General features: G+C 47.3%; 1 protein-coding gene across 1 annotated transcript in view; it reads left to right on the forward strand.

The window, feature by feature from the left end:
- Positions 1-740: 740 nt before the first annotated feature.
- LOC146190055 (protein rhomboid-like) overlaps positions 741-22,746 on the forward strand; it is a 241,870-nt gene continuing 219,864 nt past the window's right edge. The window contains exon 1 of the mRNA XM_084604785.1: positions 741-1,283. The gene's annotated coding sequence lies outside the window, so the exon portion shown is untranslated. The remainder of the gene's footprint in view (positions 1,284-22,746) is intronic.

Consider the following 22,746-nt stretch of genomic DNA (forward strand, 5'->3'; position numbering starts at 1 on the left):
TTTTCATTCATTCATTCGTTCATTCGTTCATCCGTTCATTCGTTCATTCATTCATAACATTCTCACTCCTGCATGATAGAACAAATTACAACTGGTGCGCTTAAATCTCTATGCGTAAGATAATGTCGAAAAATTGCGAGTGCTATATATTCTTAGTTTTGTTATGAGCTCGTTCGACGTTGTTCCTTTTCCGACATCTACAATTTTACTTTTACTTTTCTTACTTTTATCAGGCATTTTATTATTTTCTGTCAATCTTATCTCAACATGAGTGTCTTAGCATTGACCAACAATTTCACGATTTATTATCTAAGCTGATGGCATCATATAATTACCGTTAATGTTGCCCAAATTTCCATTCAATTACGTTATCAGTCTTATTTATCTAATCTCATTATTATGACTATGTCTGACGAACTAGAGTCTGTACACAATGTTGCTATGACTTATCTCATTATCATTAATGATCCACTGTTATTGCCTGGTTATTGTTAGTTATCGTCGTTCTTATTGTCGTTATCGCATGTACACTTTCGTGGTCACACATCCTGTCTACGCTACCCATAAGCTAAAAATTGATTTCGCATTAAAAAATGCCATTTGCACATAAAAATGCTCGCTAGCGACTGTAGCGCTACGTGAGTCAAGCGGAATTCTTTGGCGGAGCTTCATCCTGAGAACTCGCACGCAGCGCCGCTGAAGTGTCTCATACACACAAATAGGCCACTCGCCCAACTCTCCTCACGCCGTCTGCGGCGAGCGGGTGCTCTCGCAGCTCTCGTACGGTTGCTCGATCGCGTTGCGTTTTTGTGCGTGCTTGGAGCTGGGATCTGCTCGGGCCCTGCTCGCAATTTGGCTTCGAGGGCCACCGTCGTCGCTGCTGCCGCTGCCATTAAATTATGACTCACGCTGAGAGGAGAGTTTGGTGTAGAAGCAGCCGCGGTTCGGGCGAGTTGCCGCTGCTGCAGCTTTCGCCAATGTTCCCGCACGGCGACTCTGCCGCTGACTCTGCTTCGCATGGCATCCCCGTTGGCGGCGGCGCGGGTCTGCAGTGAAAACAGGCAGTTGCGGAATTCGCGCGTTGATTTGTTGTCCGCGCGTGTCGGTGCGTGTGTGTGTGGTCCACAAGTGAGTGTCTGCCTCTCGGGCGACGCGCGGACCTTGACGAATTGCTTCGCTGGATACAAACAGACCCGCTGCAGTCGGAAGAACACGCGCGTGGAGGTGCCGCAACCAATGCTGCCATCGATTGTGACGGGATGTTGACGGAAGGAGCCTGAGCGGTAAGTGTAGGAGCGCGATCAGAGAAGATGCGCGCCACCATCCTCTTCCGACCCTCCTCCTCATCAACCACTTTCGCCTTTCCGCTGTGTCGGAACAACTGTAGCACGTTGTGCTGTATGCTGACAACCCTGTTTCTGTATTTACTAATATCGCGCAAATGATTTCTTAGTGAAATTTTAACCCGCCAAGGATGAAAACCTTGCTTAAGCGTTTTGCTGCATAAACACGGAGTTTCACCGATTCATACCGGCTTCAAGAAATGCGGTCGGGGCCATGTGCGAGTTTCCTCATGTTTACAAGAATAGAGGATAAAACATGCTTGTTTAAACCAGCGCGAGGCGAGGCACGTGGACGGAGACGGGCAGACGACACACATGCGCCGAAAGTGTCTTGTATTTAGGTTGTTTGCCCTTAAAAACACCTCGAGGTGCTTTGCCTTAAGCTCTGTGGCGATTCTCTCGTAAGACCTAACTTGCTACCGTTTGATTCGCTCCGATGGTAGTGTTGCGTATATCTTTATTGCGCGTTAACAGAATTCGACGAGCTTTCGTGCCTAGATAGGCTGGTAAGAAGAGGCCTGTGTACACTACAAGGTTCCGATACACAGAATCTAAAGGTTGAAAAAGTAATTTAAAGGTACGTGTGAACAAAATCCAGCGTAACTTCTTTTTCGCTCGCGCAGAGTTTTCTGCTGCGATCTCATAACTGAAGCGGCTCTCGGGAAATGCTTATTACAAACATAATTTTTGTATCTTCATGGGCTATAATGATAATATTGTTGAATTGCTCATTTCCACTACATACCTCAGCGGCCGCTTTTCGGTGGTGGTGGTGGTAGAAAACATTTATATAGGATACGGCGAACAGTTAGACGCCTGTGTGCGATGTCATTGCACGTTAAAGAACACCACGTGGTCAAAATTTCCGGAGCCCTCCACTACGGCGTCTCTCGTAGCCTTGGGTCGCACTGGCACGTTAAATCCCATAAACCAGCCCGTGATTTTATGGTGCATGTTGTTGGTGAATTATAAACCAGGAGCAATGCATGACATAATAATAATAATAGGTTCACAGGAAGGGAAAGGCGCAGTAACTGTCACACTGTGGACACCCGAACCGCGCCTTAAGGGAAGGGAGAACGGTGGCAGTGAAAGTGGAAAGAGAGAAAGGGGAGCCGTAATGGAGGGCTACGGAGTAATTTCGACCACCTGGGGACCTTTAACGTGCGCTGACATCGCACAGCCCACGGACATGCAACAGAGTTTCTTACTGTTTCTTATGAAGCTGGCGCCACCATATATGCAAGTTTTTTAAGAGAATTTTAGCAACTGTGGACGCTCTAATCACTATGGATCGAGCGCACCTCTATCGACTGCGGAACTGTAAAATTTGGCGAAAAATATTAGAAAAACAAACGGTGTCCTGAAATAACAAATTTCCTAAAATTCATTATGGTGATTACAAATTGCGATAAACGTGCAGAAAAGAACTTCCTTCGGCGAAAAATTTGCCCGAAATGAGAGATGGCTTTCTCTCCTATTTATCACACTGTCGAAACAATTTTCCGGCGTCTAACAGGCACACTTTTCAGAGAATATATTTTTCAGAAAAAAGAAATGGTATTGTTAAAACAAATTAAGGGCATTATTTTTGGCAATTTGGAAAACAGTTACGTTCAATACTGTCGTATTCTGTCATGATTTCGCCGCTATGATTTTTGCGCTTTATGTTCGCACTTCGAAAAGTCGTCGGCTCGCGCCAAGTGACGGTGGTTCTCACCGACTCTTAACGGTGGGCGCACGAACTCTGCAAAGAAAACACGAAAAAAAGAAGCGGAAACCTGATTTGGTTTGGTTTGTGGGGATTTACGTCCCAAAGCGACTCAGGCGCTTTGCTTTTGGTCGCATTCATGCTTGTGAACATGAATACGTGCGTCAGCTGCTTGTGCTTCTTGGAAAGTGCAGAATGCGGCTCTGTCATGCGAATGAATTCATGAAGTATCCTGTGCGTGCAATACGCGGCCATCGCCTGGTTCCGAAATCTACAGTTAGCATGCCTGGTTTGTCGAAGTACCTTGTTTTTCTTAAACACATTTTGCTTCACGCATCATTAACGACCGCGGTATACCAACAGACGCATATACGCAACCTTTCCTAACTGAAATGAAACATGCCTATAAATGTTAGCCGTATCCTTGAGCCTATCATTCATCTTCCCCTTCTAATCACAACTGACATATACGCAACCTTTCCTAACTGAAATGAAACATGCCTATAAATGTTAGCCGTATCCTTGAGCCTATCATTCATCTTCCCCTTCTAATCACAACTGACAAATTTTATTCACGGATCTCCAAGAGCAGCTCCTGCATCCGATTTTCGCCGAAGCGGTATGTCGGGGCACATTAGTTAGCAGAAACGACGTTTTCGGAACGAGGCACTACTCCGTGCGCCTTAAAAAGTCCGATTGCTCTGCACCGAGCCAAGTAGCGTGCTGGTCCATGATTCCCATGATGTAAATTTATTTGCTGTTGGCCTTTAAGTGGACCTTAAGGTATGCGTGCTTTTTTTCTTGAAAGACTGATCCTTGAAGATTAATCGTTGAGTTTTCTGCGCTAGTATAAAGTGTATTACTAGATAGAGTTACCGATATGCTAGCTAAAATGAGAAAAAGCAAATAAGCATGGACAGGAGGCGTATGTAATGTAAAGATCAGATGGACTGTAGACCCTTTAGGTGGCAATGTGAGCTGTAAACATCTTGTTGCTTTAGAATTTAAGCTCTATTACTCGAAATGCAACTTCAGTGCATCTTGGTGGCTGATGCTCAGCGCTGCCAGCTTTCCTTTTAAGTAAAGTAGTTTAAAACTATGTGGTGTAATAGGTTTAGCTGTGCTTTTGGAGCCAACGCAAATGATCATGGGAAAACCTTCTGATATCGCTATCTCTGGTTCCAAATTTCTTCCCTTGTTACATTGTTACATGCCGTTTTTGTTTTATACCGCTTACTGTAACAATTTTGTGCTTCGTCATTGCTGATTGCACTGCATCATCTCAAAATGAGCGCGTGATCTCGGAAGGTAAGCGTATGTTATATAATCGGTGCTTGCCGGGTTGTGAAGTGCCGATACCTGTCAATACCAATGGCTTCATGCACCACAGCGCGTCTCAACAGAGCGCAATGCGTTCTAAGTCAGGTCCCCACGCCCGCCTCGAGTTGCGACATGTTAATCTTGCGCCGGGGAAGTACAACCAGCGACGTCTTAGCCCGATAAAAGGCGCAGTATAGGCGATATCAACACGGAGACTGCATGCGCTGCAAGGAGCGAACGTTGGAACCACAATTACAGTTAACAGACTGTTTTCCCTTGAACTTTCCTGAAGATCTCTGGTGGATGGGATGGAAAGAGTTCAATAAAAGGGAGCAATCCGTGCTTCTCACCCATGCTTACGGAGCAATCTTTGTTTGAATGCTCGTGAAGTACTTGTGTTCGCATTCATATTGCCGCTAACTGTATACTCTCAGTATGTGGATCATTGTCCCAGCTTTTCACCTTGAAAAGGGCCCCCATGCGTACTACTCTTTTCAAGCTCGGGTGTCAAACAAGCCGCGTGCGGTTGGCACGCCATCAAAGCTTTCGGAAGGTGCGAGACATAGCACGCTACGTAACGGAGCTCAGCACGTCGAAGGGCGCGCTGGCTTGTGGCATGCCGGTGTGTAGTCTTCCTTACAATAACACGGCTGGCACGGCATTTCCTCGGCGGTCTTGGTCATCGATAAAGAGCGGGGAGATGCGGGGGAGAAGCTTCCGTGTTTCTAGACAGCGCGCTCTGCGCGGCACGCTTCCGGGCGAGCCTCTTTCTACATTTGGTGCGCTTTTCAGCGGGTGCTGTGGGAGGCTACACGGGAAGGGCGCGGAAGGATCGGACAGCGCGCATTTGTCACCGCGATGCGCAGGCAAGAGTGTTGCCTTTGTCTTTCTTTCTTTCTTTCTTTCTTTCTTTCTTTCTTTCTTTCTTTCTTTCTTTCTTTCTTTCTTTCTTTCTTTCCTTCTTTCTTTCTTTCTTTCTTTCTTTCTTTCTTTCTTTCTTACTGCTGTCGTTTTCAATTCTTGCGGTTTAGTCCAGAGTATCGTTTTCCTTATAGGAGGGGAGCTTGAATTAGAGATAGAGAGCCAACTCTGGCTACATATATCTGGACTCAAATTGAGGGGACGCAACGGGCTTGGGTAGAACACGTAACGCGGAAGGCAAATAACGGACGGTCTGTGAGGGCAGCGGAGCGGAAATCACGGCAAATGGAAACACTGAGTCGACGGCGGGTATATAGAGCACTATACAGCGGGGAGCCTAGTGTGCGTTGTGGGGCGCTTTGCTTGGATATACGGCTGGCTTACCTCGCGTCATCTGGGAGCGGCCTTTGTCTTGCAGTAGACGTAATCCAGAGGATGATGATGACGATGACGATGATGATGAAGAAGAGGCTTCTGGCAGACCAGACGTGGTCCCCAGCGTCAATCTATCTCGCTTGATTTCACCTGGATATGCGTTAATTCGGTCGTTCAGTGCGCTCTTCCGCAGCTAATCAGCCTCGGCGTACAATCGTAGTGAGTTGGTACGAGTAGTGCCGCTTATACGCCGGGTGGAAACGCTGTGTTTGTAACCCACGAGGGTGAGCTGCGCGTGTGCGTGAAATACGTTACAGTGATCCCTTTTCGCTTCCTGCTACCCGATCTCCCTGTGCCCGCGCACTTTTGTCCATCCGTATGTCTGCGGACGTACCTGAATAACAAAGCAGCGTGCGCATATTTATAAGTATGCTTTCGATACATACATAGCTACCCAGCTAGCTTTAGCCAAGTGCAAAAAAAGAAATTAAAAGATTCGAGGTAGGCCAGGGAAACCACTTACATACAGCTGCCAGCCGTCTTGCGCACCTCAGGCATTCTTTTGCTTTGCAGTTAATTGACTTTAGACAATAAATATGATTTGAGAAGTTGGGGAGCAGCTGCAGAAACCTCTATACCATTTATTTGAGACAAAGAAAGCCTCATGTGTATCTTTTTTCCGAGCGCCAAAGAAAGCCCACTAAATACAAAAACTATCACATGACTATTGCGTTTGCGCGCCACGATTATAGTGGTCCCAATCGTGGTTTGATTGTGGTCGAAACCAGTTTCGGCTGTCACTCGATGGCCCAGTTCCAGCGGTAGGTTGACATGTTGGCGATAGCTGCAGCGACCTGGCTGCGCTCGCTGCAAGTTGCACCGTCACGTGTGCCGACTGGACGACGCGGGCGAAGAAACCATCGAAGACATATCGGCCTGCCGCTGCAACGGGGCCGTGAAGCCGCAGCCTATTTCGTTCACTGAAACTACGGTTGAGAGCAGCACAATCGTGGCGCGCGAATGCGCCAGTCACGTGGCTTTTTGTATCTCGCGGGTTTTCTTTGAAGGTTGCAAAAAAGATAAACGGGAGGCTTTCTTTATCGCAAATAAATGAAATGGTAGTTTCTTGGGGTGCTCTCCAACTTTGCAAATTAAATTTATTGTTGAAAGTTCATATTTAGTATTTTCGAAAAATTATTTTAATTACTATTTAACTAATTACAAAACAAAAAAAAAATGGCTGTGGTGCGCAAGGCGGCTGGCAGCTCTATGCAGCTTGCTTCGCCGGCCTACCTGAAATGTTTCATTTAATTACCTTGGATAAATTTACCTGGGGACACCTTGTGGTCGCCTAGGTAGAAGGATAATTAAGGCTGGTTACTCACGTGCATTTGGAGGGCAAGCAAGCAGGTGTGGACAGATATCCGATGATTTCAAATAGCGATTCAAGTAATCTCCTATTCGATTCACTTTGCGTCCTCGCGTGTTCGAACTTTTGGAAACTAGTCGGATATGTTTGCACGTTTTCGAATAATTGGTTCGCGCATGTCATTGTACGTCTGTCATTGTCCGTATTTCAATGTATGTCATTGTACGTCTGTTTTGTTTTTCCATGGATATCACTTCAAAAAATTGTTTAACTCTTTTAAACCTAGGTACGGACCAAGAGTTCTGTTTTGGCTTGGTTACGCTTGCTGTTAAGCTTCCATGGTAAAGACCAAGGTTAATTATCAAATGTCGTTGGGGTAATTGGTCAACACAATGTTAAACGAACTACTCAAGGTGAAATCGTTACACCTGATGACCTTGCCGAAACCTGGCGCAATAGTGCTTTAACTTTAAATTAGGGTCCACATCGACGGAGCATAACATACTGCAGTGATCAGTCAGCGAAGGGCGCAGAGTTCAGCGCCTCGACGTTGTTCATTCGGTCGGCAGAATTCGTAGTGCTTTGACGTAGCCTCCGAGACTGGTAGATCGGACGGTCCTCGTGGAGGTTTCGCAGACCTTACCATGGTGCCCGGTCTCGGAGTCCATGGCTATTAAGTAGCTCTTCTCCCCATGTCATCTCTGAGATATGTAGGTTATATCGCTGTAATAGATGACAAAATACTATTATCCAGCAATTATTACTCGACGGTCATACAGCCAACACGCAAACATTGTGTTGCTTGTCCACCTGTTGAATTTCAGCGCTGCGTCTCTTGACATGACTGCAAAAAATCACTGCACCGCAGTGCCACCGCTGGCGGTACGCTGTTTTGATGTACGATATCCACACAGGCAGCGCCTGTTCTTATTATTATTCGACTCGTATCCTATTCGATTTTATATTCGGTTCTTGAGTGCATTATGCATATTCTCTCTGACCAATTAGTGCATAAAATATAACCCTGGAAGAGGGCACGGGTGAATATCGTGCTGCATTCCACGAACACGGCTTTGCCTGTTAAAGTCTTCTTTTCATATCGACTCAGAGTCGTCAGTTTCCCTCACTCCTTCCCTTTGGCCGACAAACGCGAGGAGTTGCGACACATGGCTAAGATGTTGATGAAAGGAAGCAGAAAAATACAGCGATTGGGGATAGTCGGAAGGACCAGGGTCGTTTTTTCCCCGAGGTCTGACTGCACGTAGCCCGGAGTGCATCGTTAGTGCTGGTAGGGAAATGCAGCTGGGCTGACCTTTTTTGTGGAGTGTCTTCGGGCGCAGGACTGGTGGGAAATAACTGGGACGAGGACACGAGAGACGACTGGGCGAACGATCGATTGGGCTCGTCTTTGCGAAGTGGTGGTTTGGGTTTGTTTGATTTGTTCACCGTGTGGATGGGAGCTACGTTCTCATGACAGAATGAACGAATGGGCTGTTGAATGAACGAGTGAATGAAGAAATCAATGAATAGATTGATTGCTCGAGTAAAGGAGCAAAAATGAATGCTTGAAAATTAAAACACAATGAATAATTTTAACGAAGATAGTGTGTGAAGAAATACATTGACTGATGAACAAATGTAGTGATTGAAATAAGTGAGCGGATCGCAAAAAAAGTTAGTTCATTTAACGAACGAACTGTAGTGTGAATGATGAAATGTTTTAAATTAGTGACCGAATGAACTTATTGCCGTCTGACTCACATAACGAATTGAGATAATGAGTGGAATTAGAGGGTTGAACGAATAGGTGAAACAGGAATGTATAAAATAATTGAGGATGCGAACGAATGAATGGTAACCAAGAGTGCGGCGTTATCAGCTAGACCTACCGCACAGCCCAACGAAGCGCTGAGAATCGAGCGGATTGTCTCAGGCAACCCATTGTAGCGGCCTGGGGGAAACAAAGCTAAATATAAAAAAAGAACGCTCCACAAATCCTAGCCTTACTTTTTCGTTCTCCTCCGGCAGCCGTTGTTAGCGAACTCCCCCCTCGCTTCCCGGGTTGACGTCCTCGTTCCGTGTGCAGTTAACGTGGAGACAGCGAAACTGTGTAGCTTTCCCGCCTCTCGTTCGTATGGCCTAACAGCCTAACCGCCGCCCTCGCTTCCTTCCTTTCCGGGGCCGTTTACACGCTCGGCTGACCCCCGGTGACGTTCACCTCTCGCCGAGGCAGCCGGCGTGGAGGCAGGAAAATCTGCTGCGCGTGCACCTGTCCCTAAACCCCCTCTCCTTCCGAAAGACTGCGGTCTAGGAAGAAAACAAGAGACAGAAGGGACCAATTGGCGTCAGAATGAGGTCATAAATAGCTCCTTTCTCCTCTCTGCGAGCACGCCCCGCAGCGGTCCTCGAGGTCTTCGCTTTGTTTCGGCTTCTTGCCGGCTGTGTGACGGCGAAACAACGCGATTTTTTTAACCGCTTTGCTCATATCTGTGTTTTCTACCATGTGGCGCAAGTACGTGCTCAATGTAGCCCGCTACCATTCATCACCGGTAGTGTAGGTACCTGTTCCTGATATTGGGATAAGTGACAAGACGTAAAATTTAGGTAGCAGAGGACAGTTCACTCATGGGCAGAACGCGCTAATGTGTGGCAGTGCGGTCTGAAGCGCCACGCATCCGTTCCAGCACTTCCTTCTGCGCATGCGCCAATTTTCTTTGATGCGCGGCCATGTCGCGCGCACGGGCCCTGCGGGAAGCGCTGCCACACGCTCTGGTGTTCACCCTTTACAAATGCTTGACCGTCGAGCACGCAGGTGACGGAGAGAGAGAGGTGAAGGGACGGCTAAGTATGCATTACTGGTGCGGACTTACAAAGACACGGACAGCCATTGTCAAAAACACACTGCCCGAGGAACTTGCTTTTTATTTATTTATTTATTTGATACTGTGAATCCCATCAGGGATTGTAACAGGAAGGGCTGTGAGCATATTATACTACAGCATAAAAGCATACACAATGATACATGGTGTCGAGTGTTACATGCAGCTTACAACAATCGAATAACACAGATAATATCACTTATATTAATTACATGATTACGGATGATACAGCGAGGGGATCAGTATTAGTTGTAATTGACAGACAAGGCAAAACCAAGGTTTAAAATACTAAAAAATAGAAAATCGACTAGAATGAATTCACAACTTGAATCAGCCACAACAGGCAAGTAAAAATACCAAGAGAACAAGGAAGCATAAAAATGAAGAATACAATTGTTACTGCAATGGGTATAATTCATCTGCAACAAGGGAACAAAACTCAGCTAAGGACGTGGTGTTAGTAATGCGCGTGTGTAGATTGTTCCATTCTCGTGTTGCCCTTGGAAAAAATGAGTATTTGATAATATCAGTATGAAATGAGAATTCGCCTAATGTATGTGTAAGGTTATAATGGGTTAATCTGTTCGAGGACGTCAGCATGTACTTTGTAATAGGCAGTTTTAGTTGATTGTGTATTATCTGGTATATGATTTTAAGTCTTGCAAGATAGGCTCTGTTTTCTAAGGTTAGTAATTCTGCATGTTTAAGTAATTCTGTTGGTGAGTCTGTAATGGAGTGTTTATTGTATATAAATCTTAGTGCCTTTCTTTGTACTGCCTCCAGTTTTTTAATGAGCTGTTTAGTAAACGGGAACCAGACGGTATTAGCGTACTCTAGTACCGGTCTGACAAGTGTTTTATATGCAAGTAACTTTGTTTCAGGTGGTGCTAGTTTAAGACGCCTGTTAATAAAGAATAGCTGTTTTAGGGCGGTTGACGTGATGTTGTTAACGTGAGAGTTCCACCGGAAGTCAGAAGTTAGTGTCACACCAAGATACTTGTGCTCATTAACAGATCCAAGGGGAATGTTGTTAAGGGTGTACTGAAATGCTGATGATCCAAGGGGAATGTTGTTAAGGGTGTACTGAAATGCTGATGAATGCTTTTTTCTTGTTATAGATAAAAGAACAGACTTTTTTAAATTGATATTCATTTGCCTGTCCTGGCACCACTGGTATACTGCTGTTATGGCGTTGTTTAAGGTTAGATGATCATCAATGGAGTTAATTTCCTGATAGAGAACGCAATCATCAGCAAAAAGTTTAATATTATGTGAAGCGTGAGCTGGTAAGTCGTTTATAAAAATTAAGAATAATACTGGAGCTAGGACACTTCCTTGGGGTACACCTGATGAAACAGTAGTTAAAGCGGATTTCTCGTTGTTAATTTCAACAAATTGTGTGCGATTACTAAGATAATTTTTAATCCAATCTAGAACAGGACCAGTTCCCAAAGTTAGCTCGAGTTTTACCAAAAGTTTTGTGTGTGATAACACGCCTGGATATCGTGCTTCGTGGTGGAATCTTGCGCTTCCGTGTGTGCCTTGTCGTTATTTTATTGCACCGAAAAATGCCTTTGCTAAGCCGTAACTTCATCATCGCGGAGGCCGCCTGTCTCAGGGGCTCCCGGCAATCTGATTCAACTTCCTCCCTATGCGTTGCTTAGAAAAGGAAAGCAATCGCCGGATGCCATGCCCGACGACGACGGTAATGGTAAAAATAGTTAGGGCGATTACGCCCACTGTGTCATGATTAACTGATTATGATTGGACAATCAGATATCGCTTGTATGCTCTACTCCGCGTGACACCAACCATATTCCCATCTACTCACATTTAATTTTTGCGCAACCAGAACATGTTTTGTATGATCCTGTCTCTCTTCTCAAAAACACAGATTGACAAGCGGCCAGACAGCTGACTTGCATTACTCCTTGTGTTAATACAACTCTTAAGGCTACCTGCTACTCTCTGTCTGTCCATGGGTGACAGTGGAGGGAGGGGGGGGGGGGGGGGGGGGTAAGTCGTCTAGCCGTCAGTAGCAAGGCACCAACGTACGCCTCAAAGAAGATTATGATCTTTCTGTGTTTCTGGATACTCTTCGGATACTCATTTCTGGGACTGTTAAGGATGGCTCGCGACATGTTGGGGGTTAAAGGTGAAAAAATTGTGGCACGTGCAGTATCATTATCCGTGTGGGTGTATAGCTCAAGCAAACGTCGCGCGGTGCATAAAAGGAAAGGTTGACGTGTGGGCTGAACTAAACTCGGACACAAAGAAGTAACATACGCGCACGCGGTTACGTACCTGCGGACACTTCCGTTCCAAATAAGGATGACCTGAGAGCGAGCGCAACACAAGGACAAGCCTGACAAGTTACCCCCAGAAGCGTCGACCCAGATTCGCTTTGGGAGGCTCGTAAGAGGAGCCGGCCGCGAGCAGCTTTACGTAAAAGGCCAACTGCGGAGAACAACGTGAAGAAAGAACCAGCGAGGAGCGGACACGTGTTTCGTAATGACTGGTGTCCGATTTCGGTCAAACCTCCCGTCGGCGCAGTTGGCGATGAATTGATCTGATTGCGATCCGCAGACCAGAAACAGGGGAGCGGTAGACTCAAAGGGAAGAAAAGGAGGAGGGTGGGGGTTTGGAATAGCGTGCTGCCGAGCGTCTTCGGTTTCTCCTACGGGGGAGGGACGGCGGGCAGGGGAATGTGAAAGCGTGAGCACGGCGCAGCCGCACGGCGATCGTGACTCGCAGCGGAGAACTAGCGCACGCGACCGTCAGCCCCGCCCGATGCACGCAGGCCTCCCTTGCCGGACATGGTGGGTAGATGGTTCATCTCGTGCAGAACGTGGGGGTAGATGCATGCACTATGTGCAGAAACTGTGCGTACTGTATAGTAAATCAAAATGTAGACAAATGAAATGAATACCGGCATGAAATTAACGATGAAGCGCCTGGAAACGTTTTTTTTTCTTTATTCTGTTATAATTAATTCCCTTGCCACATTATGCTTTTTTCGCGGGTAAAACAACACCAGGCTAAAATTTTGAATTGTCCGCAACGCCAGACGCTTGTATTATTGTAAGGTTCCCAAGCAGAAGTTTTACGCGCTAAAGTATATCGTTACGCATCATTTCACTTAGTTTACATCTTTCCCTTTGTTTAGATTTTGTTTGTAAACTTGATTGTTAATTAAGCCTAATTAGCTTTGTCCTTGACCTTGGTAGTCGTGGTCAATCATAGCAAGTATAGTCATGTATAGCAAAGCTAGGCTTGGTTGTTCCTGTAGCAACGCTCGCGTAGGTAGACGCAACTGGAAATAGGAGAAATCCTTTTTTTGTTCTAGAATAGCTTTCACGCTGAAAACAAACGGCCGAAATTCATCGCGTAGTCCTCCCCTAAGGTGCCTCTTTCTCTCCCCCTTCTTTCACTCCCACCTTCCTCGCTTCCCTCAGGGCGCGGCTCAGGTGTCCATCATGGCATGCCACCTTCGGTGCGCTTTTCCTTAAAACCGATCTTCGCAATACCCGGGTTCGAACCCGACCTCGGCGGCTGCGTTTCGGTGGAGGCGAAACGAAGAGGCGCCCGTGTGCTGTGCGATGTCAGCGCACGTTAAAGATCCCCAGGTGGTCGAAATTACTCCGTAGCCCTCCACTACGGCTCCTCTTTCTCTCTTTCCACTTTCACTCCCACCTTCCTCCCTTCCCTTACGGCGCGGTTCAGGTGTCCACAGAAACAAGTGTGACAGATACTGCGCCTTTCCCTTCCTGTGAACCAATTATTATTATTATACTGCCCTTTCTCCTTCATGCTCTCTTTTTGTCTTTATAGTGGCCCACTTTCCCAACAACTGCACCCGCCGCGGTCGTTCAATTGCTAGGGCGCTCGGCTATTGAGCCAGAACCTTCGTTCGAACGCGGCCGCAGCGACCGCGTTTCGATAATGGTGAAGTGCAGAAGGCATTCGTGGACTGTGCGATGTCAGCGTAAGTACACGAATTAAATAGCCACAGGTGGTTGAACTTATCGTGCAGTCTTCAACTGCGGCACTTCTCTCTCCACTTCCATCTTCCTCGGTTCCTTTTCTCACGGTACGGTTGAGGTGTCCACCGAGAAATGAGACCGTCGTCAAAATCAAATTTTTGGCAGCTGTGCCTCTATCCTGGTTGCGGCGGCTGCATTTCAATGAAGGCGAAATGCTTATGGCAATCATATTCGGAGCAATTGTAGTTAATATGGAAGATATCCCTAAGTGGTCTATATTATTCCGGAGTCAGCTACGACACGATTTACGACGAGAGCCCTTTACGGAGTCCATACCGTATACGAGCCGAGTGCATTGCGACGACGCAGCTGACGAAATGCCCAAAATGTAGCATGTCCTGGCTCGACCCAAACAAAAGCAGATGGAGAAGAGGAATCTAAAGTTGGGGTCAAACTTTGCATGAAAGAGCGTTTAGTTAGCTGTCAGATTAAACGGTATTCGCGAGTTCGAAAATGCCATTTTAACCATCCTGGAGGTCACGCCGAGCGAAAGCTTGAGAGGCGTGATCTGCATTCTTTTCAAATTATCTTTTTTAGACTTCCGCTGCGCTGGCTGACTTGCCACAACACTCGGCTGCTGTATCGGAGTACCCGGGTCCGAACACGACCTAGGCGGCTGCTCTTCGATGGAGACGAAACGCAAAGGCGTTCGTGTGCCGTGCAATGTCAGTGCTCGTTAAAGACCCGCTGGTGACCGAAATTATTACGTAACCCTGCACTACGGCACCACTTTGTTGCGAGCTCATTTCATAGCTATAGCTTTCAGCTACTCGAATGCCCGACAAAAGGAGAAAAATGAAGCCAGAGTTGGCGCGACCCCTCAACCATCACATGGCCGATGTTGACGATATGGAATATTTAGGGGAATCCCCAAAGGAGGAGTAGATTTGTAATAGGGGAGTAATTACTTGGTCCCGGGTTCGTTCCCCGGACTAGGACGAATTTTTCTTTAACTACGAAATTACTGAGAAAGTTGTATTTTTCTTTTGTAGCCGTGTGGATGCGCTTGGGTAGATGTCCTTGAGGAATTACTCCCTTATTACAAATCTACTCCACCTTGGGGGATTCCCCTAAATATTCGATCAACAACCTTTCCATTTCGAGTTATTGATCAATTCGCTCTCGCCCTACCATCTGATCTGCTGACCGTCCTGGTTAGCTCAGTTGGTAGAGCGACTGCCCCGGAAAGGCGGTGGTCCCGAGTTTGATCTCCGGGCCAGGATGAATGTTTCTTTAACTACGAAGTTTCTGAGAAAGCTGTATAACTTTCCTTTGTAGCCGTGTGGCTGCGCTTGGGTGGATGTCACTGAGTAATTACTCCCTTATTATGGCGTGACATGGTGCTAAGGTAAGGCTGCGGTGTTTGAGATGAAAGAAGCGTGTGGTTTCGCCTCTTGCTGGATGGATTTCCATTTTGCATTACGGCCGACGGAGAAGCTCTCAACGGCCATAGAGGAGATCCTATCGTGCGCGCTGTCGAGCGGGAAACCGGTCGGCGCCGGTTTCTCACTCGAACCGATCAACACTATCCGTGAAACATAGCATAAATGCGTGCCATGCTCTTTCCTGAAGGCGTGGCGATGGCTCGCACTTACTTTTTGCCAACTGCACCTTTTGACTAGCTGTGCGCTTCATCCGGGGCTATCCCCAGCACGTGAAAAACCCGGTAGGACGTGTTGGCACAACGCTCTCTTATATCAGTACGTTGGGTTGCCGACTTTTGTAGCGAAAGCTACACTGCGCTAGGTTTTCAAGCCGTCGGCGTGGCACACCGTGGAAGAAGTAGTAGTAGAAGGAGAACAAGAATCGTTGGTGATAACAACTAGATAGTTGCCACCCTGGTAGAGACTAACGACAACAAGTTGTCCGCACCGAAAGCGTAACCACTGCGCCACCCCGGTGGGGCATAATAGCGGAGCATATTTAAAAAAAAAAAAAAAATATGCTCCGGTAAAAAAAAAAATAGCGGAGCATATTTTTTTTAATTGGTTCACAGGAAGAGAAAGGCGCAGTATCTGTCACACTTGTTTCTGTGGACACTTGAACTGCGTCAAGGGAGGGAGGAAGGAGCGGTAGGACTACCGAGTAATTTCGAACACTTGGAGATGCGCTGAGCTAATTTTTTAAGCTTTTGTGCCCACAATCGCTTGAATGTGACGCGGTTACAGTTGTGAGTTCAAGCACTATAAGATGACCTAATATTGCGTCTCCTCGTCCATGGCATTGACGCAAAAGGGGGTCAGAGTATTCAGGTTCCCACTAGATCCTGAGCATAAAAAGAAGCAAGAGCCCCAGATGAAACGAGATTTCTGTAAACCGACCGACACATATGGGAGCTGAAATAAAAAGAGAAAGGGCATTTCATTCTACTAGCGATACTTGTTTGTGGACACCTGAATCGCACCGTAAGGAGACGGAGGAAGTTGGGATGTGAAAGCGTAATGAGAAATAGGAGCCGCAGTGGAGGGCTGCATAATAATTTCGGTCACGTTGGGATCTTTAACGCACACTGACGTCGCGTAGGAATCACTCGAGAAACCGTCATTTTTCAGCCCGGAACGGGAGGAGAGGATGCCATTTGTAATGGCCACCTTTTCGCAGGAAACGAAGTATAAACGGAACACAAGCACGCCGAAACGGTAGAACCACTCGGGCGCTGCTGTTGTGACGTTTTGATAGCTTTATACAATTTTTCGAAAGGTGCGGTTCTGAAGACAAAATGCTTTAGCGATTGTGGTCGTGAAATGATAATAATATTGGTTCACAGGCAAGAAAGGCGCAGTATCTGTCACACTTGTTTCTGTGGACACCTGAATCGCGCCGTAAGGGAAGGCAGGAAGGTGGGAGTGAAAGTGGAAAGCGAGAAAGAGGAGCTGTAGTGAAGGGCTACGGAGTAATTTCGACCACCTGGGGATCGTTAACGTGCGCTGACATCGCACAGCACACGACGCCTCTTCGTTTTGCCTCCATTGAAACGCAGCTGCCGCGGTCGGGTTCGAACCCGGGTACTCCGGCACAGTAGTCGGGCGTCTTACCACTGCATCACCCCGGCGGGGCAAACACTGCGCCGATTTGGAGGAGAACATGGAGGCCAACTGAAACGAGCCCATAAAGGCGAACCTAATCGAAGTTTCGTGGGTCACCTCTTGGTGCCTACATGCTGCGGTGCCCCTGGAACAGCGCATGCGCAAACAAGGGTCGTCCACGCCGCGCTGGTTTCGTGTCGCAACACTGAAAAGACGTAAAACTGCCTCACTTCTCGGTTGTTGTTGTTGTTGTTGTGGCTGTAGGAAGAAGGAAAAGAAAATGCACGGGCCTGCTACTGGCTGTGTAGCTGAGCCACCTCCGCTGCCTCGTGCAGACAGAGGAGAAAATAGAGAATAAAAAAAAAAGGAAGAGGGAAAGAAAGACGCGCGCCGCAGCAACAGCCGTCGTCCACCACCGAAACGGTGGCGAGTGCAATGACGGACTACAACAGATAAAAATTCTGTGGCAGTCTAGCCACCGCAGCAAGCGGCGGTGACCCACCTGCCCCAGCCCCATCAGGGGAGTAGTTACGGTGAGTGACTGAAACGCGTCGTCAGATAGGACACGCGTACCTAGACGTGAGTGATATGCCTTTGAGTGTGGCTTTGCCCCAATTCATTTAGGTCTCACATCTATACTCTTACCGACGAAGAACTGAGACAAAGAGAAGCATGAGCCAGCACGTCAAAGGCGGTAACAACTAGCACTAAACAGGCGGACACACTCGAAAGCAAAATTGGGCTGTGGCGCAATAATGATTTCGCATTATCACTCCTAAGCGGTCCTAAAAGTGTCTACCGAATATTTTAAAAATTATTTTCACGTTGTATTCATTTTGCCTTTACCAGCCAGGTCTGTCTGCTCCCGCAGCAAAATCCTAAAAGCAGTTGCAGGTAGTATGAATTCGTAAGCCACGTTAAAAAACAAAACAAAACAAAAAATAAACTTCTTTAGTACCGGGCAAAGGACGTGTCAGTCGAAGACCACGTTTGCTTCGTGCAGTCTACTCCGCGGGACCTTTCAACACCCATTTTCTGCTATATAGCAATAGGAACGAAATGGGCTATTCTGCGGACAGCCTCACATCAACATGTACTACATTTTCCACGTGTCCTTTAGTTTTCGCGAGGAATTCTGGGGAGCGTTGTAAATGTACAGCCGTTTATCTGCCGACGTTTTCGTTTGCTACGGCAGGAATCTTTCTTAACGTAGCTGCCAAGGTGGTAACCAGCCGCTGTAGTGACAGTGAAAGCTGGTAACCGTGATTATTGCCCATTTTGCGCCCAGTGCCTCGCGCTTAGTATGACATCCAATTACTTTTCTTTGACACCAGAAGAGCCCGTGTTATTCAAGCGAATGTTGTAATTCGACCCCTTTATCCCACTATTTGCCACCCCCTGCTATGTTTTGCTACTGGCGTTTTCTTCTACTGGGACTCCATCTGAATACTTGGATTGGTTATTGGTTGTCACATCTGCGTATCAAGTGTCTTACCCATGTCATTTTTGTTATTATTCTGGAGCTAAATTATGTGGACAGGAAAAACAGAATCGATGCAACTATAGATGAATCACCAGCTCAAAAAAAAAAAAAAAAAAAAAAAAAGAAATAGGGAATAGTCAGGTGCCACCGCTTTCAACGCCGAAGAAGGAAATCCACACACAGCTCTGAGTGCGGGCCGGGGTTGTCGAAACTGGGAGGCTACCGGCTGATCGATGCGGGATCGAGATAGGCCACCACGTGTACTCGATCCCGATGAAACCATGCCTACGTTCTTAGCTAACTTCCCTTACACCGTCATTGATTGCGTTCCGTTTTGTTTTTATTTATTTGTATACATCTGGCCGCGCGATAATGAAATGGCTGAGCGTGAACTTTCTCGTTTTCTCTCTTTAATGCGCGTGCACGCTTGCGCCGCTGCGGCGTGCGTGGCTTTCGTTTGCTGTGGTGCTCTCCGCCGTTCACGACATCGTGTGGAGAGGAGGGCTTGTTGTATCCGCTCTGCTTTGGGCGGCGCTCTGCCATTACTGCGGAGGAAAGGTGAAAACGCCGTGTCGGAATGGAGCGTGGTAAAGGAGCGTCCCTTTGTTTGGGGCTGCTTTTGTTGGTTGGATTTGTTCCCCGTCGTTTGCAGGAAACGAGGAAGGGACAGCGTTCTGAGGGCCGAAAGAGACAGATAATCGTGAAATCGTGGGTGCTCACGGTTCGTTGGGGTAGCTTATAATACCCCCGCCCCCTAACCTCTGCCGTGGTGCTTTGATCCTTTCTATGTGTTTGCCTTATATCGTGTTTTTTTTTTTTTTTTTTTTTTTTTTTTTTTTTTTTTTTTTTTTTTTTTAGCATGATTATGGCGTCTGCGGGGATTCCAGGTCCAGCTGAAACGCGAAGAGTCCCGTGGGGATGTCATTTGAGCTGTTTCGCCGCTTACGCATAGGTCGCCTTTATTATTCCAGTGCCTTTTTGAATGTATTGTTCCTAATTCCAAACTTAGTAGGGGCCCAGTGATTTGAACGCCCTACGCGAGAAGTGCGGGGTTCGATTCCCATTGTTGCGCCTGATATCCATCGATGTTTAAAGGGTTCAAGAAAAGTATTTGACCAAACCGTTCCTCTAGTCCAGACCGCATCTCAAGCAGTTTTTTGACTCCATGCTGAAACGTTCCACTGTATTCTTCATAAAATAAAAATCGAGGGACCAGGCAGCAGTACACGGCCTGCCGCAGGACCTCTGCATAACAGTCTTCAAAACTGGCGGGCAGCAACAAATAGAATTAGACCTGCATCAATACGGCTCCGCATTCTCACAAAAAGAAAACATCCGCCTTTAAGGGCATGACGCGATAGCATACAGGCTACAAACCCACAATAAGACCCTGCTTTAACCAAGCCGTATGAACGCACCTGCGTGGTGGCTTAGGAGTAGAGTGCCTGACTCGTCATCCAAGAGCACTGGAAGGTTGATTCTTATTTCATCTTTCGATCTCAAATGAGCAATTCTAGTTGGCACCTCCTCCCAAATTTCTCATGTGACGCGGTCTCGTTTATTGAACAAGGGTAAATGGGGTACGCCTCAGTTCGCACGTCGAGCTCGACGTGCGAACTGAGGCGTACCCCATTTACACTTGTTCAGTTGCTCCTTCATACCGTGTAAACCATCTTCTTCCTCTCGTTCTACGTGGTCTCGTTTAGTCGCACTAACCATATAAGAATCAATGCTCGGCCACGTCAGCTGCCAGCGCCATGCCCGCGACGTTTTGCTCACAGCTTTGACGTCAACGCTGAAGTCGGATTTTCTGTCAGTCTGAACCTTTAACGCATTCGCGTCAGAACGGAACTGTAATAAGCAAGAGAAGAAAATAAAGACGAGTATCTGCATTTTGCAGGTGAAATGCATACGTCGACACCGTTTATCTTTGTCACGGATCTCATAGGCTGCCATCACTTAAAAGCGGCGACAGCTCGTTCTTTTTTGGTAAGGACATTACGCGTTTAGATTGGTTGGTGGGAAAATGTTTGAGTCCAACATTCTCCCAATATATGCGTCTTTTACTGCCGAAAATGCGTCAACGTAGCACTTTTTTTCTCTTTTGACGGCAATGATTCCGTGGCGTGTCCATCAGTGTCCCCCATAATTTATCAAGTAACCACGTGTCGCGTTGATTTACGGGTTTCATGAAACCGTTCGTGGCTGCTGCCGTTTCGTGTAAATAAATTCCTAAGTGGACAACCGAGCACATTCTTCAGCCATACCATTTTCTCCATACCTCGCTCGCGTCCCATGATTTTAATACCGCCTTACTTTTTTTTTTTCTCTCATATTTCGCCGCTGCTTAAACGCTAGGTATCTGGGCCTTTCTATTGTCAGGATCGCCCAGGACAATTCCAGCTCATGTTCGAGAGGGGCTTTGTTCCATACGGCAAAGGGTCCGCGAGGAATGCGCTTTGGGACGCCGAAGAGCAGCATACGGATAGTCGTGCCTCGGGCGTCGTCCCCGATGTTCACCACTGGGAGAGCGGGGGAAAAGGCTCGGTCGCGTGGGAGACGCGTGACGCGCACCGCCCGCGGGGCCTTCAAAGCAAGCCCTAGGCTCGTATCGTGCTCATGCACGGCCGAGGGGCGACCCGATTAGGCACGCGTCATTTCGGGCCGCACCACTGCCGCAGGGCGAGTTTTTGAAAAGTACCCCACCACGGCGCCGCTCTTGGTCGTGCGATATGCGCATCGACGCTGGAATGCGACGCGAGCTCGCTCACATCGTCCCCCCCCCCCCCCCCCCCCCCCTCCTGCTTGCACCCTACCTCCTTCCGGCGTCATTCTGCCTTCGTAGCTCTGTTCTGGCACGGTTCATTTTGAATCGCGCATTAATCGCGTGCCGTGGTCATCGCGCGTGAGCAAATGGTCTGTTATTGTTCCGTTCCCTACGAAACGACCGCGGCACGGACGTGGGGTTCATCGCCCGGTGTTCTCTCGGGCGGCGTGCTTTTCATCTTTTCCGTCATCAGGCGAACGACTGAAACGTCCACTGGCGCATTTTTGTTTTTCATTGAAACGGCGTAAGGGACGTCGCCCGTAGTAATCCTATGTCTAGCGAAACCTTGTGCGTTCACCTCCATCCCACCGAGCTCCATGTCCATTTGGAGCGGTGGCCAGTCTGTGCCCCTGTGGGGCCACAACATCTTGATGCGTCTGGCCCGTTTAGGTTGTCGGGTATGCTCGAAGAGGAGTTTTAGAGTGGGCTCTAACACAGCCGCAGAGTTTTCCTAGAGCGACATCCCTAGAGCGTGCTCTGAACTGGTCCCGAGTAGAGTTACTATAGTCCCCAGTGTTTCCCTGGAGTGGGCCTTAGAATTATTTGGTATTTGGGCAGGGAGGGAGCGTGGTGGTTGCAGCCATCGCTTTTCTGTCGGCAAACATGAAATAGACCTGTTGTGTGCGGATATTATGTAATTTTCGAGATTGGCTAACGAAACTAAGTCAGGTGTGGAATGGCAGCTTTAATAGGCGGCGAAAAACTTTCTCCTCCTTCCGTCTAAACCTTTTCGAGTGAGAAAATTGCTACGGCGAGACCATACGGAAATTCCGTTTCTCTTTCACCGAAGAGGCTTCTAACAATATGTCGGACGTATCAGAGATGAGACCCTGAACAGTCTATAAAGGCCTAGGCAGCGTTGCAAAAAGCTGGTGCGAGGTCCCCACTTATACATGTTTTCGATATCTCTTAATGGCGGTTCCCTGCTCTGAGTGCCTCTTATTACGAACATGTGACCTTGCGCATAGGAGTTATTTTTTTTTTTATAACGTTGTGTATTGCCTCAGGGAATAATGGAATATGTAAACAAAAAATAAAGGGGTATTAAATGAAAGAAAAAAGGTTGACTGTTCTAATAATGTTCAAGAGAGAGCGATGATAAGGCCCTTGCGTACAAGCAATGTACGATGATGAGTTGTTCGGCGAAAAGCCCACTGCCGTCAGGTGCCGAATTTTCGTCGGCTTCAGTGCCGGGCAAACCCACAACAAGTGGTGAATATCTGCCTCATGGGGAGTTTTTGTCCTCGTTGTATTTTATTATCACAGCCACCATCGTCATCACTTTAATCGTACTGGTCAGCATCAGCCAGGATGCGTACACTGTAGAGCAAATGTATCCTTCATTCACCATATTCAGCGACCTTGCCCTGCACCAGCTGCGCCGTCCCTTTTCCATCAATATCATAACCTTTCCACGTTAAGTGTGTTCTCTATACGGTCCTTGCCAGT

This window comes from Amblyomma maculatum, chromosome 5 (assembly GCF_055883805.1).
Source record: "Amblyomma maculatum isolate TAMU_Amacu chromosome 5, ASM5588380v1, whole genome shotgun sequence".
Taxonomy (NCBI): Eukaryota; Metazoa; Arthropoda; class Arachnida; order Ixodida; family Ixodidae; genus Amblyomma; species Amblyomma maculatum.